Source organism: Mixophyes fleayi, chromosome 10 (assembly GCF_038048845.1).
Source record: "Mixophyes fleayi isolate aMixFle1 chromosome 10, aMixFle1.hap1, whole genome shotgun sequence".
In the NCBI taxonomy this organism is placed as follows: Eukaryota; Metazoa; Chordata; class Amphibia; order Anura; family Limnodynastidae; genus Mixophyes; species Mixophyes fleayi.
In genome coordinates, this window is record NC_134411.1 from 16,092,640 (window position 1) to 16,109,374 (window position 16,735).

The 16,735-nt window shown below is 36.0% G+C and overlaps 15 non-coding genes across 15 annotated transcripts; all 15 read right to left on the reverse strand.

Annotated features, from left to right (window-relative positions):
* Positions 1–161: 161 nt before the first annotated feature.
* On the reverse strand, positions 162–243 carry TRNAS-GCU (transfer RNA serine (anticodon GCU)). Its single transcript has one exon. It is a non-coding gene; the product is annotated as a tRNA-Ser (tRNA).
* A 1,060-nt stretch (positions 244–1,303) lies between these two features.
* TRNAS-GCU (transfer RNA serine (anticodon GCU)) lies at positions 1,304–1,385 on the reverse strand. Its single transcript has one exon. It is a non-coding gene; the product is annotated as a tRNA-Ser (tRNA).
* Positions 1,386–2,445: 1,060 nt separating this feature from the next.
* On the reverse strand, positions 2,446–2,527 carry TRNAS-GCU (transfer RNA serine (anticodon GCU)). Its single transcript has one exon. It is a non-coding gene; the product is annotated as a tRNA-Ser (tRNA).
* Positions 2,528–3,587: 1,060 nt separating this feature from the next.
* Positions 3,588–3,669, reverse strand: TRNAS-GCU (transfer RNA serine (anticodon GCU)). The gene has a single exon. It is a non-coding gene; the product is annotated as a tRNA-Ser (tRNA).
* Positions 3,670–4,729: 1,060 nt separating this feature from the next.
* Positions 4,730–4,811, reverse strand: TRNAS-GCU (transfer RNA serine (anticodon GCU)). Its single transcript has one exon. It is a non-coding gene; the product is annotated as a tRNA-Ser (tRNA).
* A 1,050-nt stretch (positions 4,812–5,861) lies between these two features.
* On the reverse strand, positions 5,862–5,943 carry TRNAS-GCU (transfer RNA serine (anticodon GCU)). Its single transcript has one exon. It is a non-coding gene; the product is annotated as a tRNA-Ser (tRNA).
* Positions 5,944–7,003: 1,060 nt separating this feature from the next.
* On the reverse strand, positions 7,004–7,085 carry TRNAS-GCU (transfer RNA serine (anticodon GCU)). Its single transcript has one exon. It is a non-coding gene; the product is annotated as a tRNA-Ser (tRNA).
* Positions 7,086–8,145: 1,060 nt separating this feature from the next.
* Positions 8,146–8,227, reverse strand: TRNAS-GCU (transfer RNA serine (anticodon GCU)). Its single transcript has one exon. It is a non-coding gene; the product is annotated as a tRNA-Ser (tRNA).
* Positions 8,228–9,287: 1,060 nt separating this feature from the next.
* Positions 9,288–9,369, reverse strand: TRNAS-GCU (transfer RNA serine (anticodon GCU)). Its single transcript has one exon. It is a non-coding gene; the product is annotated as a tRNA-Ser (tRNA).
* A 1,060-nt stretch (positions 9,370–10,429) lies between these two features.
* Positions 10,430–10,511, reverse strand: TRNAS-GCU (transfer RNA serine (anticodon GCU)). Its single transcript has one exon. It is a non-coding gene; the product is annotated as a tRNA-Ser (tRNA).
* Positions 10,512–11,571: 1,060 nt separating this feature from the next.
* On the reverse strand, positions 11,572–11,653 carry TRNAS-GCU (transfer RNA serine (anticodon GCU)). Its single transcript has one exon. It is a non-coding gene; the product is annotated as a tRNA-Ser (tRNA).
* A 1,060-nt stretch (positions 11,654–12,713) lies between these two features.
* TRNAS-GCU (transfer RNA serine (anticodon GCU)) lies at positions 12,714–12,795 on the reverse strand. Its single transcript has one exon. It is a non-coding gene; the product is annotated as a tRNA-Ser (tRNA).
* A 1,060-nt stretch (positions 12,796–13,855) lies between these two features.
* On the reverse strand, positions 13,856–13,937 carry TRNAS-GCU (transfer RNA serine (anticodon GCU)). The gene has a single exon. It is a non-coding gene; the product is annotated as a tRNA-Ser (tRNA).
* Positions 13,938–14,997: 1,060 nt separating this feature from the next.
* TRNAS-GCU (transfer RNA serine (anticodon GCU)) lies at positions 14,998–15,079 on the reverse strand. Its single transcript has one exon. It is a non-coding gene; the product is annotated as a tRNA-Ser (tRNA).
* Positions 15,080–16,138: 1,059 nt separating this feature from the next.
* Positions 16,139–16,220, reverse strand: TRNAS-GCU (transfer RNA serine (anticodon GCU)). Its single transcript has one exon. It is a non-coding gene; the product is annotated as a tRNA-Ser (tRNA).
* Positions 16,221–16,735: the final 515 nt, after the last annotated feature.

The following is a 16,735-nucleotide window of genomic DNA, read 5'->3' on the forward strand; positions in this document are numbered from 1 at the left end:
AATCTTTATGTTACTTGAGTAATCTTGGAGGTTAAATACTGTTTTCACTTCTATCAATTTTGAGTAGAATTGGATTTTGATTGGATTTGATTTCTTCGAACATATTCTTCTTTTTTAGCCCGTTGGGGCCGTTTTGAATAAAATTTGCAGGTAACTCAGGACGACGAGGATGGGATTCGAACCCATGCGTGCAGAGCACAATGGATTAGCAGTCCATCGCCTTAACCACTCAGCCACCTCTTCCTACTTATTTTTTAGACTGCGTCTTTTTCGAACATTTTTTGGAGAAACTCCTTTTAGACTGATGTTAAATTGAAATGTAGTGAGTTATCTAGCTTTGAAGTGAATGCATTTTACCTATTTAGATTCTCATCGTTATCACAGGGACTGGATATAAATCCACTCGTAACTGAGCCTTTGCTTGATGATCATTTATACTACTTTCAGTTGAAATATATTTTTGAACTACCTCTACCATGATGGTGCACCATCACAGACACAAATTCATATCTGATATAGCTGGTAACATGACTTATGCTGATATTAGAGTGATAGAGTTCACTAAATGTTTGCATGAGTGTCCTTAATGAAAAGACTGACAATAAATAACAGGAGTTGAGTTTGAATCTCAGCAGATCCTTTATTTGTGTCTTTCAACATCACAATTTGATGTTTGCTGCCATTGTAGAAGAAAAAAAGACAGTCATCCATGAATATGACATGCCAACTTCCATTATTCCGTCTTCAACTACACTTCCTTAATGGACTAGATTCTGATGCAACTTTGTTCATCTTCTTGCTTTTTGACTCTGAAATCATTATACAAAAGCATATTTAGATGGCAGTAACTAACCTGTGAAGGGTGGATTTGCAACACACCTTGTACTGCCCAATAGATGTGCAGTATATCACTTCAAAACAATCGGTTTTCAAGGAAAAGTCTGGTTCTTTAATCCCAAGAAGATTCCAGACATAAGGCACTGGTATAATAGCTGCTGAAAAATGTGTATTAGAAAGTTACTTTCTCAGGATCAATTAGAAATCAATCACTTTTAAGGTCAAGGTAGAATGCAGGGAAAAATGTAGTTTTCAGTTCCATGGGACCTACAAAATAGTGTCAAGAATTGTATTTCTACAAAGGAAATCTTTATGTTACTTGAGTAATCTTGGAGGTTAAATACTGTTTTCACTTCTATCAATTTTGAGTAGAATTGGATTTTGATTGGATTTGATTTCTTCGAACATATTCTTCTTTTTTAGCCCGTTGGGGCCGTTTTGAATAAAATTTGCAGGTAACTCAGGACGACGAGGATGGGATTCGAACCCATGCGTGCAGAGCACAATGGATTAGCAGTCCATCGCCTTAACCACTCGGCCACCTCGTCCTACTTATTTTTTAGACTGCGTCTTTTTCGAACATTTTTTGGAGAAACTCCTTTTAGACTGATGTTAAATTGAAATGTAGTGAGTTATCTAGCTTTGAAGTGAATGCATTTTACCTATTTAGATTCTCATCGTTATCACAGGGACTGGATATAAATCCACTCGTAACTGAGCCTTTGCTTGATGATCATTTATACTACTTTCAGTTGAAATATATTTTTGAACTACCTCTACCATGATGGTGCACCATCACAGACACAAATTCATATCTGATATAGCTGGTAACATGACTTATGCTGATATTAGAGTGATAGAGTTCACTAAATGTTTGCATGAGTGTCCTTAATGAAAAGACTGACAATAAATAACAGGAGTTGAGTTTGAATCTCAGCAGATCCTTTATTTGTGTCTTTCAACATCACAATTTGATGTTTGCTGCCATTGTAGAAGAAAAAAAGACAGTCATCCATGAATATGACATGCCAACTTCCATTATTCCGTCTTCAACTACACTTCCTTAATGGACTAGATTCTGATGCAACTTTGTTCATCTTCTTGCTTTTTGACTCTGAAATCATTATACAAAAGCATATTTAGATGGCAGTAACTAACCTGTGAAGGGTGGATTTGCAACACACCTTGTACTGCCCAATAGATGTGCAGTATATCACTTCAAAACAATCGGTTTTCAAGGAAAAGTCTGGTTCTTTAATCCCAAGAAGATTCCAGACATAAGGCACTGGTATAATAGCTGCTGAAAAATGTGTATTAGAAAGTTACTTTCTCAGGATCAATTAGAAATCAATCACTTTTAAGGTCAAGGTAGAATGCAGGGAAAAATGTAGTTTTCAGTTCCATGGGACCTACAAAATAGTGTCAAGAATTGTATTTCTACAAAGGAAATCTTTATGTTACTTGAGTAATCTTGGAGGTTAAATACTGTTTTCACTTCTATCAATTTTGAGTAGAATTGGATTTTGATTGGATTTGATTTCTTCGAACATATTCTTCTTTTTTAGCCCGTTGGGGCCGTTTTGAATAAAATTTGCAGGTAACTCAGGACGACGAGGATGGGATTCGAACCCATGCGTGCAGAGCACAATGGATTAGCAGTCCATCGCCTTACCCACTCGGCCACCTCGTCCTACTTATTTTTTAGACTGCGTCTTTTTCGAACATTTTTTGGAGAAACTCCTTTTAGACTGATGTTAAATTGAAATGTAGTGAGTTATCTAGCTTTGAAGTGAATGCATTTTACCTATTTAGATTCTCATCGTTATCACAGGGACTGGATATAAATCCACTCGTAACTGAGCCTTTGCTTGATGATCATTTATACTACTTTCAGTTAAAATATATTTTTGAACTACCTCTACCATGATGGTGCACCATCACAGACACAAATTCATATCTGATATAGCTGGTAACATGACTTATGCTGATATTAGAGTGATAGAGTTCACTAAATGTTTGCATGAGTGTCCTTAATGAAAAGACTGACAATAAATAACAGGAGTTGAGTTTGAATCTCAGCAGATCCTTTATTTGTGTCTTTCAACATCACAATTTGATGTTTGCTGCCATTGTAGAAGAAAAAAAGACAGTCATCCATGAATATGACATGCCAACTTCCATTATTCCGTCTTCAACTACACTTCCTTAATGGACTAGATTCTGATGCAACTTTGTTCATCTTCTTGCTTTTTGACTCTGAAATCATTATACAAAAGCATATTTAGATGGCAGTAACTAACCTGTGAAGGGTGGATTTGCAACACACCTTGTACTGCCCAATAGATGTGCAGTATATCACTTCAAAACAATCGGTTTTCAAGGAAAAGTCTGGTTCTTTAATCCCAAGAAGATTCCAGACATAAGGCACTGGTATAATAGCTGCTGAAAAATGTGTATTAGAAAGTTACTTTCTCAGGATCAATTAGAAATCAATCACTTTTAAGGTCAAGGTAGAATGCAGGGAAAAATGTAGTTTTCAGTTCCATGGGACCTACAAAATAGTGTCAAGAATTGTATTTCTACAAAGGAAATCTTTATGTTACTTGAGTAATCTTGGAGGTTAAATACTGTTTTCACTTCTATCAATTTTGAGTAGAATTAGATTTTGATTGGATTTGATTTCTTCGAACATATTCTTCTTTTTTAGCCCGTTGGGGCCGTTTTGAATAAAATTTGCAGGTAACTCAGGACGACGAGGATGGGATTCGAACCCATGCGTGCAGAGCACAATGGATTAGCAGTCCATCGCCTTAACCACTCGGCCACCTCGTCCTACTTATTTTTTAGACTGCGTCTTTTTCGAACATTTTTTGGAGAAACTCCTTTTAGACTGATGTTAAATTGAAATGTAGTGAGTTATCTAGCTTTGAAGTGAATGCATTTTACCTATTTAGATTCTCATCGTTATCACAGGGACTGGATATAAATCCACTCGTAACTGAGCCTTTGCTTGATGATCATTTATACTACTTTCAGTTGAAATATATTTTTGAACTACCTCTACCATGATGGTGCACCATCACAGACACAAATTCATATCTGATATAGCTGGTAACATGACTTATGCTGATATTAGAGTGATAGAGTTCACTAAATGTTTGCATGAGTGTCCTTAATGAAAAGACTGACAATAAATAACAGGAGTTGAGTTTGAATCTCAGCAGATCCTTTATTTGTGTCTTTCAACATCACAATTTGATGTTTGCTGCCATTGTAGAAGAAAAAAAGACAGTCATCCATGAATATGACATGCCAACTTCCATTATTCCGTCTTCAACTACACTTCCTTAATGGACTAGATTCTGATGCAACTTTGTTCATCTTCTTGCTTTTTGACTCTGAAATCATTATACAAAAGCATATTTAGATGGCAGTAACTAACCTGTGAAGGGTGGATTTGCAACACACCTTGTACTGCCCAATAGATGTGCAGTATATCACTTCAAAACAATCGGTTTTCAAGGAAAAGTCTGGTTCTTTAATCCCAAGAAGATTCCAGACATAAGGCACTGGTATAATAGCTGCTGAAAAATGTGTATTAGAAAGTTACTTTCTCAGGATCAATTAGAAATCAATCACTTTTAAGGTCAAGGTAGAATGCAGGGAAAAATGTAGTTTTCAGTTCCATGGGACCTACAAAATAGTGTCAAGAATTGTATTTCTACAAAGGAAATCTTTATGTTACTTGAGTAATCTTGGAGGTTAAATACTGTTTTCACTTCTATCAATTTTGAGTAGAATTGGATTTTGATTGGATTTGATTTCTTCGAACATATTCTTCTTTTTTAGCCCGTTGGGGCCGTTTTGAATAAAATTTGCAGGTAACTCAGGACGACGAGGATGGGATTCGAACCCATGCGTGCAGAGCACAATGGATTAGCAGTCCATCGCCTTAACCACTCGGCCACCTCGTCCTACTTATTTTTTAGACTGCGTCTTTTTCGAACATTTTTAGGAGAAACTCCTTTTAGACTGATGTTAAATTGAAATGTAGTGAGTTATCTAGCTTTGAAGTGAATGCATTTTACCTATTTAGATTCTCATCGTTATCACAGGGACTGGATATAAATCCACTCGTAACTGAGCCTTTGCTTGATGATCATTTATACTACTTTCAGTTGAAATATATTTTTGAACTACCTCTACCATGATGGTGCACCATCACAGACACAAATTCATATCTGATATAGCTGGTAACATGACTTATGCTGATATTAGAGTGATAGAGTTCACTAAATGTTTGCATGAGTGTCCTTAATGAAAAGACTGACAATAAATAACAGGAGTTGAGTTTGAATCTCAGCAGATCCTTTATTTGTGTCTTTCAACATCACAATTTGATGTTTGCTGCCATTGTAGAAGAAAAAAAGACAGTCATCCATGAATATGACATGCCAACTTCCATTATTCCGTCTTCAACTACACTTCCTTAATGGACTAGATTCTGATGCAACTTTGTTCATCTTCTTGCTTTTTGACTCTGAAATCATTATACAAAAGCATATTTAGATGGCAGTAACTAACCTGTGAAGGGTGGATTTGCAACACACCTTGTACTGCCCAATAGATGTGCAGTATATCACTTCAAAACAATCGGTTTTCAAGGAAAAGTCTGGTTCTTTAATCCCAAGAAGATTCCAGACATAAGGCACTGGTATAATAGCTGCTGAAAAATGTGTATTAGAAAGTTACTTTCTCAGGATCAATTAGAAATCAATCACTTTTAAGGTCAAGGTAGAATGCAGGGAAAAATGTAGTTTTCAGTTCCATGGGACCTACAAAATAGTGTCAAGAATTGTATTTCTACAAAGGAAATCTTTATGTTACTTGAGTAATCTTGGAGGTTTTCACTTCTATCAATTTTGAGTAGAATTGGATTTTGATTGGATTTGATTTCTTCGAACATATTCTTCTTTTTTAGCCCGTTGGGGCCGTTTTGAATAAAATTTGCAGGTAACTCAGGACGACGAGGATGGGATTCGAACCCATGCGTGCAGAGCACAATGGATTAGCAGTCCATCGCCTTAACCACTCGGCCACCTCGTCCTACTTATTTTTTAGACTGCGTCTTTTTCGAACATTTTTTGGAGAAACTCCTTTTAGACTGATGTTAAATTGAAATGTAGTGAGTTATCTAGCTTTGAAGTGAATGCATTTTACCTATTTAGATTCTCATCGTTATCACAGGGACTGGATATAAATCCACTCGTAACTGAGCCTTTGCTTGATGATCATTTATACTACTTTCAGTTAAAATATATTTTTGAACTACCTCTACCATGATGGTGCACCATCACAGACACAAATTCATATCTGATATAGCTGGTAACATGACTTATGCTGATATTAGAGTGATAGAGTTCACTAAATGTTTGCATGAGTGTCCTTAATGAAAAGACTGACAATAAATAACAGGAGTTGAGTTTGAATCTCAGCAGATCCTTTATTTGTGTCTTTCAACATCACAATTTGATGTTTGCTGCCATTGTAGAAGAAAAAAAGACAGTCATCCATGAATATGACATGCCAACTTCCATTATTCCGTCTTCAACTACACTTCCTTAATGGACTAGATTCTGATGCAACTTTGTTCATCTTCTTGCTTTTTGACTCTGAAATCATTATACAAAAGCATATTTAGATGGCAGTAACTAACCTGTGAAGGGTGGATTTGCAACACACCTTGTACTGCCCAATAGATGTGCAGTATATCACTTCAAAACAATCGGTTTTCAAGGAAAAGTCTGGTTCTTTAATCCCAAGAAGATTCCAGACATAAGGCACTGGTATAATAGCTGCTGAAAAATGTGTATTAGAAAGTTACTTTCTCAGGATCAATTAGAAATCAATCACTTTTAAGGTCAAGGTAGAATGCAGGGAAAAATGTAGTTTTCAGTTCCATGGGACCTACAAAATAGTGTCAAGAATTGTATTTCTACAAAGGAAATCTTTATGTTACTTGAGTAATCTTGGAGGTTAAATACTGTTTTCACTTCTATCAATTTTGAGTAGAATTGGATTTTAATTGGATTTGATTTCTTCGAACATATTCTTCTTTTTTAGCCCGTTGGGGCCGTTTTGAATAAAATTTGCAGGTAACTCAGGACGACGAGGATGGGATTCGAACCCATGCGTGCAGAGCACAATGGATTAGCAGTCCATCGCCTTAACCACTCGGCCACCTCGTCCTACTTATTTTTTAGACTGCGTCTTTTTCGAACATTTTTTGGAGAAACTCCTTTTAGACTGATGTTAAATTGAAATGTAGTGAGTTATCTAGCTTTGAAGTGAATGCATTTTACCTATTTAGATTCTCATCGTTATCACAGGGACTGGATATAAATCCACTCGTAACTGAGCCTTTGCTTGATGATCATTTATACTACTTTCAGTTGAAATATATTTTTGAACTACCTCTACCATGATGGTGCACCATCACAGACACAAATTCATATCTGATATAGCTGGTAACATGACTTATGCTGATATTAGAGTGATAGAGTTCACTAAATGTTTGCATGAGTGTCCTTAATGAAAAGACTGACAATAAATAACAGGAGTTGAGTTTGAATCTCAGCAGATCCTTTATTTGTGTCTTTCAACATCACAATTTGATGTTTGCTGCCATTGTAGAAGAAAAAAAGACAGTCATCCATGAATATGACATGCCAACTTCCATTATTCCGTCTTCAACTACACTTCCTTAATGGACTAGATTCTGATGCAACTTTGTTCATCTTCTTGCTTTTTGACTCTGAAATCATTATACAAAAGCATATTTAGATGGCAGTAACTAACCTGTGAAGGGTGGATTTGCAACACACCTTGTACTGCCCAATAGATGTGCAGTATATCACTTCAAAACAATCGGTTTTCAAGGAAAAGTCTGGTTCTTTAATCCCAAGAAGATTCCAGACATAAGGCACTGGTATAATAGCTGCTGAAAAATGTGTATTAGAAAGTTACTTTCTCAGGATCAATTAGAAATCAATCACTTTTAAGGTCAAGGTAGAATGCAGGGAAAAATGTAGTTTTCAGTTCCATGGGACCTACAAAATAGTGTCAAGAATTGTATTTCTACAAAGGAAATCTTTATGTTACTTGAGTAATCTTGGAGGTGAAATACTGTTTTCACTTCTATCAATTTTGAGTAGAATTGGATTTTGATTGGATTTGATTTCTTCGAACATATTCTTCTTTTTTAGCCCGTTGGGGCCGTTTTGAATAAAATTTGCAGGTAACTCAGGACGACGAGGATGGGATTCGAACCCATGCGTGCAGAGCACAATGGATTAGCAGTCCATCGCCTTAACCACTCGGCCACCTCGTCCTACTTATTTTTTAGACTGCGTCTTTTTCGAACATTTTTTGGAGAAACTCCTTTTAGACTGATGTTAAATTGAAATGTAGTGAGTTATCTAGCTTTGAAGTGAATGCATTTTACCTATTTAGATTCTCATCGTTATCACAGGGACTGGATATAAATCCACTTGTAACTGAGCCTTTGCTTGATGATCATTTATACTACTTTCAGTTGAAATATATTTTTGAACTACCTCTACCATGATGGTGCACCATCACAGACACAAATTCATATCTGATATAGCTGGTAACATGACTTATGCTGATATTAGAGTGATAGAGTTCACTAAATGTTTGCATGAGTGTCCTTAATGAAAAGACTGACAATAAATAACAGGAGTTGAGTTTGAATCTCAGCAGATCCTTTATTTGTGTCTTTCAACATCACAATTTGATGTTTGCTGCCATTGTAGAAGAAAAAAAGACAGTCATCCATGAATATGACATGCCAACTTCCATTATTCCGTCTTCAACTACACTTCCTTAATGGACTAGATTCTGATGCAACTTTGTTCATCTTCTTGCTTTTTGACTCTGAAATCATTATACAAAAGCATATTTAGATGGCAGTAACTAACCTGTGAAGGGTGGATTTGCAACACACCTTGTACTGCCCAATAGATGTGCAGTATATCACTTCAAAACAATCGGTTTTCAAGGAAAAGTCTGGTTCTTTAATCCCAAGAAGATTCCAGACATAAGGCACTGGTATAATAGCTGCTGAAAAATGTGTATTAGAAAGTTACTTTCTCAGGATCAATTAGAAATCAATCACTTTTAAGGTCAAGGTAGAATGCAGGGAAAAATGTAGTTTTCAGTTCCATGGGACCTACAAAATAGTGTCAAGAATTGTATTTCTACAAAGGAAATCTTTATGTTACTTGAGTAATCTTGGAGGTTAAATACTGTTTTCACTTCTATCAATTTTGAGTAGAATTGGATTTTGATTGGATTTGATTTCTTCGAACATATTCTTCTTTTTTAGCCCGTTGGGGCCGTTTTGAATAAAATTTGCAGGTAACTCAGGATGACGAGGATGGGATTCGAATCCATGCGTGCAGAGCACAATGGATTAGCAGTCCATCGCCTTAACCACTCGGCCACCTCGTCCTACTTATTTTTTAGACTGCGTCTTTTTCGAACATTTTTTGGAGAAACTCCTTTTAGACTGATGTTAAATTGAAATGTAGTGAGTTATCTAGCTTTGAAGTGAATGCATTTTACCTATTTAGATTCTCATCGTTATCACAGGGACTGGATATAAATCCACTCGTAACTGAGCCTTTGCTTGATGATCATTTATACTACTTTCAGTTGAAATATATTTTTGAACTACCTCTACCATGATGGTGCACCATCACAGACACAAATTCATATCTGATATAGCTGGTAACATGACTTATGCTGATATTAGAGTGATAGAGTTCACTAAATGTTTACATGAGTGTCCTTAATGAAAAGACTGACAATAAATAACAGGAGTTGAGTTTGAATCTCAGCAGATCCTTTATTTGTGTCTTTCAACATCACAATTTGATGTTTGCTGCCATTGTAGAAGAAAAAAAGACAGTCATCCATGAATATGACATGCCAACTTCCATTATTCCGTCTTCAACTACACTTCCTTAATGGACTAGATTCTGATGCAACTTTGTTCATCTTCTTGCTTTTTGACTCTGAAATCATTATACAAAAGCATATTTAGATGGCAGTAACTAACCTGTGAAGGGTGGATTTGCAACACACCTTGTACTGCCCAATAGATGTGCAGTATATCACTTCAAAACAATCGGTTTTCAAGGAAAAGTCTGGTTCTTTAATCCCAAGAAGATTCCAGACATAAGGCACTGGTATAATAGCTGCTGAAAAATGTGTATTAGAAAGTTACTTTCTCAGGATCAATTAGAAATCAATCACTTTTAAGGTCAAGGTAGAATGCAGGGAAAAATGTAGTTTTCAGTTCCATGGGACCTACAAAATAGTGTCAAGAATTGTATTTCTACAAAGGAAATCTTTATGTTACTTGAGTAATCTTGGAGGTTAAATACTGTTTTCACTTCTATCAATTTTGAGTAGAATTGGATTTTGATTGGATTTGATTTCTTCGAACATATTCTTCTTTTTTAGCCCGTTGGGGCCGTTTTGAATAAAATTTGCAGGTAACTCAGGACGACGAGGATGGGATTCGAACCCATGCGTGCAGAGCACAATGGATTAGCAGTCCATCGCCTTAACCACTCGGCCACCTCGTCCTACTTATTTTTTAGCCTGCGTCTTTTTCGAACATTTTTTGGAGAAACTCCTTTTAGACTGATGTTAAATTGAAATGTAGTGAGTTATCTAGCTTTGAAGTGAATGCATTTTACCTATTTAGATTCTCATCGTTATCACAGGGACTGGATATAAATCCACTCGTAACTGAGCCTTTGCTTGATGATCATTTATACTACTTTCAGTTGAAATATATTTTTGAACTACCTCTACCATGATGGTGCACCATCACAGACACAAATTCATATCTGATATAGCTGGTAACATGACTTATGCTGATATTAGAGTGATAGAGTTCACTAAATGTTTGCATGAGTGTCCTTAATGAAAAGACTGACAATAAATAACAGGAGTTGAGTTTGAATCTCAGCAGATCCTTTATTTGTGTCTTTCAACATCACAATTTGATGTTTGCTGCCATTGTAGAAGAAAAAAAGACAGTCATCCATGAATATGACATGCCAACTTCCATTATTCCGTCTTCAACTACACTTCCTTAATGGACTAGATTCTGATGCAACTTTGTTCATCTTCTTGCTTTTTGACTCTGAAATCATTATACAAAAGCATATTTAGATGGCAGTAACTAACCTGTGAAGGGTGGATTTGCAACACACCTTGTACTGCCCAATAGATGTGCAGTATATCACTTCAAAACAATCGGTTTTCAAGGAAAAGTCTGGTTCTTTAATCCCAAGAAGATTCCAGACATAAGGCACTGGTATAATAGCTGCTGAAAAATGTGTATTAGAAAGTTACTTTCTCAGGATCAATTAGAAATCAATCACTTTTAAGGTCAAGGTAGAATGCAGGGAAAAATGTAGTTTTCAGTTCCATGGGACCTACAAAATAGTGTCAAGAATTGTATTTCTACAAAGGAAATCTTTATGTTACTTGAGTAATCTTGGAGGTTAAATACTGTTTTCACTTCTATCAATTTTGAGTAGAATTGGATTTTGATTGGATTTGATTTCTTCGAACATATTCTTCTTTTTTAGCCCGTTGGGGCCGTTTTGAATAAAATTTGCAGGTAACTCAGGACGACGAGGATGGGATTCGAACCCATGCGTGCAGAGCACAATGGATTAGCAGTCCATCGCCTTAACCACTCGGCCACCTCGTCCTACTTATTTTTTAGACTGCGTCTTTTTCGAACATTTTTTGGAGAAACTCCTTTTAGACTGATGTTAAATTGAAATGTAGTGAGTTATCTAGCTTTGAAGTGAATGCATTTTACCTATTTAGATTCTCATCGTTATCACAGGGACTGGATATAAATCCACTCGTAACTGAGCCTTTGCTTGATGATCATTTATACTACTTTCAGTTGAAATATATTTTTGAACTACCTCTACCATGATGGTGCACCATCACAGACACAAATTCATATCTGATATAGCTGGTAACATGACTTATGCTGATATTAGAGTGATAGAGTTCACTAAATGTTTGCATGAGAGTCCTTAATGAAAAGACTGACAATAAATAACAGGAGTTGAGTTTGAATCTCAGCAGATCCTTTATTTGTGTCTTTCAACATCACAATTTGATGTTTGCTGCCATTGTAGAAGAAAAAAAGACAGTCATCCATGAATATGACATGCCAACTTCCATTATTCCGTCTTCAACTACACTTCCTTAATGGACTAGATTCTGATGCAACTTTGTTCATCTTCTTGCTTTTTGACTCTGAAATCATTATACAAAAGCATATTTAGATGGCAGTAACTAACCTGTGAAGGGTGGATTTGCAACACACCTTGTACTGCCCAATAGATGTGCAGTATATCACTTCAAAACAATCGGTTTTCAAGGAAAAGTCTGGTTCTTTAATCCCAAGAAGATTCCAGACATAAGGCACTGGTATAATAGCTGCTGAAAAATGTGTATTAGAAAGTTACTTTCTCAGGATCAATTAGAAATCAATCACTTTTAAGGTCAAGGTAGAATGCAGGGAAAAATGTAGTTTTCAGTTCCATGGGACCTACAAAATAGTGTCAAGAATTGTATTTCTACAAAGGAAATCTTTATGTTACTTGAGTAATCTTGGAGGTTAAATACTGTTTTCACTTCTATCAATTTTGAGTAGAATTGGATTTTGATTGGATTTGATTTCTTCGAACATATTCTTCTTTTTTAGCCCGTTGGGGCCGTTTTGAATAAAATTTGCAGGTAACTCAGGACGACGAGGATGGGATTCGAACCCATGCGTGCAGAGCACAATGGATTAGCAGTCCATCGCCTTAACCACTCGGCCACCTCATCCTACTTATTTTTTAGACTGCGTCTTTTTCGAACATTTTTTGGAGAAACTCCTTTTAGACTGATGTTAAATTGAAATGTAGTGAGTTATCTAGCTTTGAAGTGAATGCATTTTACCTATTTAGATTCTCATCGTTATCACAGGGACTGGATATAAATCCACTCGTAACTGAGCCTTTGCTTGATGATCATTTATACTACTTTCAGTTGAAATATATTTTTGAACTACCTCTACCATGATGGTGCACCATCACAGACACAAATTCATATCTGATATAGCTGGTAACATGACTTATGCTGATATTAGAGTGATAGAGTTCACTAAATGTTTGCATGAGTGTCCTTAATGAAAAGACTGACAATAAATAACAGGAGTTGAGTTTGAATCTCAGCAGATCCTTTATTTGTGTCTTTCAACATCACAATTTGATGTTTGCTGCCATTGTAGAAGAAAAAAAGACAGTCATCCATGAATATGACATGCCAACTTCCATTATTCCGTCTTCAACTACACTTCCTTAATGGACTAGATTCTGATGCAACTTTGTTCATCTTCTTGCTTTTTGACTCTGAAATCATTATACAAAAGCATATTTAGATGGCAGTAACTAACCTGTGAAGGGTGGATTTGCAACACACCTTGTACTGCCCAATAGATGTGCAGTATATCACTTCAAAACAATCGGTTTTCAAGGAAAAGTCTGGTTCTTTAATCCCAAGAAGATTCCAGACATAAGGCACTGGTATAATAGCTGCTGAAAAATGTGTATTAGAAAGTTACTTTCTCAGGATCAATTAGAAATCAATCACTTTTAAGGTCAAGGTAGAATGCAGGGAAAAATGTAGTTTTAAGTTCCATGGGACCTACAAAATAGTGTCAAGAATTGTATTTCTACAAAGGAAATCTTTATGTTACTTGAGTAATCTTGGAGGTTAAATACTGTTTTCACTTCTATCAATTTTGAGTAGAATTGGATTTTGATTGGATTTGATTTCTTCGAACATATTCTTCTTTTTTTGCCCGTTGGGGCCGTTTTGAATAAAATTTGCAGGTAACTCAGGACGACGAGGATGGGATTCGAACCCATGCGTGCAGAGCACAATGGATTAGCAGTCCATCGCCTTAACCACTCGGCCACCTCGTCCTACTTATTTTTTAGACTGCGTCTTTTTCGAACATTTTTTGGAGAAACTCCTTTTAGACTGATGTTAAATTGAAATGTAGTGAGTTATCTAGCTTTGAAGTGAATGCATTTTACCTATTTAGATTCTCATCGTTATCACAGGGACTGGATATAAATCCACTCGTAACTGAGCCTTTGCTTGATGATCATTTATACTACTTTCAGTTGAAATATATTTTTGAACTACCTCTACCATGATGGTGCACCATCACAGACACAAATTCATATCTGATATAGCTGGTAACATGACTTATGCTGATATTAGAGTGATAGAGTTCACTAAATGTTTGCATGAGTGTCCTTAATGAAAAGACTGACAATAAATAACAGGAGTTGAGTTTGAATCTCAGCAGATCCTTTATTTGTGTCTTTCAACATCACAATTTGATGTTTGCTGCCATTGTAGAAGAAAAAAAGACAGTCATCCATGAATATGACATGCCAACTTCCATTATTCCGTCTTCAACTACACTTCCTTAATGGACTAGATTCTGATGCAACTTTGTTCATCTTCTTGCTTTTTGACTCTGAAATCATTATACAAAAGCATATTTAGATGGCAGTAACTAACCTGTGAAGGGTGGATTTGCAACACACCTTGTACTGCCCAATAGATGTGCAGTATATCACTTCAAAACAATCGGTTTTCAAGGAAAAGTCTGGTTCTTTAATCCCAAGAAGATTCCAGACATAAGGCACTGGTATAATAGCTGCTGAAAAATGTGTATTAGAAAGTTACTTTCTCAGGATCAATTAGAAATCAATCACTTTTAAGGTCAAGGTAGAATGCAGGGAAAAATGTAGTTTTCAGTTCCATGGGACCTACAAAATAGTGTCAAGAATTGTATTTCTACAAAGGAAATCTTTATGTTACTTGAGTAATCTTGGAGGTTAAATACTGTTTTCACTTCTATCAATTTTGAGTAGAATTGGATTTTGATTGGATTTGATTTCTTCGAACATATTCTTCTTTTTTAGCCCGTTGGGGCCGTTTTGAATAAAATTTGCAGGTAACTCAGGACGACGAGGATGGGATTCGAACCCATGCGTGCAGAGCACAATGGATTAGCAGTCCATCGCCTTAACCACTCGGCCACCTCGTCCTACTTATTTTTTAGACTGCGTCTTTTTCGAACATTTTTTGGAGAAACTCATTTAGACTGATGTTAAATTGAAATGTAGTGAGTTATCTAGCTTTGAAGTGAATGCATTTTACCTATTTAGATTCTCATCGTTATCATAGGGACTGGATATAAATCCACTCGTAACTGAGCCTTTGCTTGATGATCATTTATACTACTTTCAGTTGAAATATATTTTTGAACTACCTCTACCATGATGGTGCACCATCACAGACACAAATTCAAATCTGATATAGCTGGTAACATGACTTATGCTGATATTAGAGTGATAGAGTTCACTAAATGTTTGCATGAGTGTCCTTAATGAAAAGACTGACAATAAATAACAGGAGTTGAGTTTGAATCTCAGCAGATCCTTTATTTGTGTCTTTCAACATCACAATTTGATGTTTGCTGCCATTGTAGAAGAAAAAAAGACAGTCATCCATGAATATGACATGCCAACTTCCATTATTCCGTCTTCAACTACACTTCCTTAATGGACTAGATTCTGATGCAACTTTGTTCATCTTCTTGCTTTTTGACTCTGAAATCATTATACAAAAGCATATTTAGATGGCAGTAACTAACCTGTGAAGGGTGGATTTGCAACACACCTTGTACTGCCCAATAGATGTGCAGTATATCACTTCAAAACAATCGGTTTTCAAGGAAAAGTCTGGTTCTTTAATCCCAAGAAGATTCCAGACATAAGGCACTGGTATAATAGCTGCTGAAAAATGTGTATTAGAAAGTTACTTTCTCAGGATCAATTAGAAATCAATCACTTTTAAGGTCAAGGTAGAATGCAGGGAAAAATGTAGTTTTCAGTTCCATGGGACCTACAAAATAGTGTCAAGAATTGTATTTCTACAAAGGAAATCTTTATGTTACTTGAGTAATCTTGGAGGTTAAATACTGTTTTCACTTCTATCAATTTTGAGTAGAATTGGATTTTGATTGGATTTGATTTCTTCGAACATATTCTTCTTTTTTAGCCCGTTGGGGCCGTTTTGAATAAAATTTGCAGGTAACTCAGGATGACGAGGATGGGATTCGAACCCATGCGTGCAGAGCACAATGGATTAGCAGTCCATCGCCTTAACCACTCGGCCACCTCGTCCTACTTATTTTTTAGACTGCGTCTTTTTCGAACATTTTTTGGAGAAACTCCTTTTAGACTGATGTTAAATTGAAATGTAGTGAGTTATCTAGCTTTGAAGTGAATGCATTTTACCTATTTAGATTCTCATCGTTATCACAGGGACTGGATATAAATCCACTCGTAACTGAGCCTTTGCTTGATGATCATTTATACTACTTTCAGTTGAAATATATTTTTGAACTACCTCTACCATGATGGTGCACCATCACAGACACAAATTCATATCTGATATAGCTGGTAACATGACTTATGCTGATATTAGAGTGATAGAGTTCACTAAATGTTTGCATGAGTGTCCTTAATGAAAAGACTGACAATAAATAACAGGAGTTGAGTTTGAATCTCAGCAGATCCTTTATTTGTGTCTTTCAACATCACAATTTGATGTTTGCTGCCATTGTAGAAGAAAAAAAGACAGTCATCCATGAATATGACATGCCAACTTCCATTATTCCGTCTTCAACTACACTTCC